Raw genomic sequence first — 720 nt, 5'->3', positions numbered from 1 at the left:
GAGTCTGACACTGAAATAGCTGGAAATCCTCCCAGCCCACTGTGACTTCTGACCAAATCAACCAAACTGGTGCAGAATACCAGTTTTACTGGTTTGATGTTGTGATTTTCATACGAATGAAATTGACTTGACTTGTAAGGAGACAAAGACAATCTGTCCAGATTGACTGCAGGCTGTGTCGTGTTGACCAAAGGTGATACGGTCCGAATGGTTTGGTTTCTACATTATTATGATGGTTTCATATGGAAGTTGACCTTTGACCTCGTGGTTATAATATGGCATCACTTCATCATGTTTTTCCTGCTTCTGTGTGAAATTTTGACCGCAAACATGATTTGGTCACCTGGACCTTTGACCATCAGAATCTTTTCAGCTCATCCCGGAGTTATTGTGGACGTTCAGGAATTCTCTCAAGGTGTCTCCAGGGACAGGAGTAGAGGGAGAGACATCCAGGCCATGTAGAAATGTACTAGTAGGGTAGAGTAGAGGTGTCAAAAATGCACACATTCACTACTCAAGTAGAAGTAAAAATGATTGTGTGGGATGCTGATGGGAGTAAAAGTACCAGAGTCAACAAAAGTACAAATATTGAGTCTTTTACTTCCATACTTAATAAAAAGTCATCACTGCACTGGACACAATGTCTCCATGGTTTTTAACAAGTGAACTGAGGCGTTCATCGGAGGCCTTCTCCTTCCACCTTTTGTTGAATGTCGATCA

This window comes from Aulostomus chinensis, chromosome 19 (genome assembly GCF_037954235.1).
Source record: "Aulostomus chinensis isolate RoL2024-O1b breed Wild chromosome 19, RoL_Achi_v1.0, whole genome shotgun sequence".
NCBI lineage: Eukaryota > Metazoa > Chordata > Actinopteri > Syngnathiformes > Aulostomidae > Aulostomus > Aulostomus chinensis.
The sequence above is the reverse complement of the archived record's forward strand: the minus strand, read 5'-3'. Positions refer to the sequence as shown.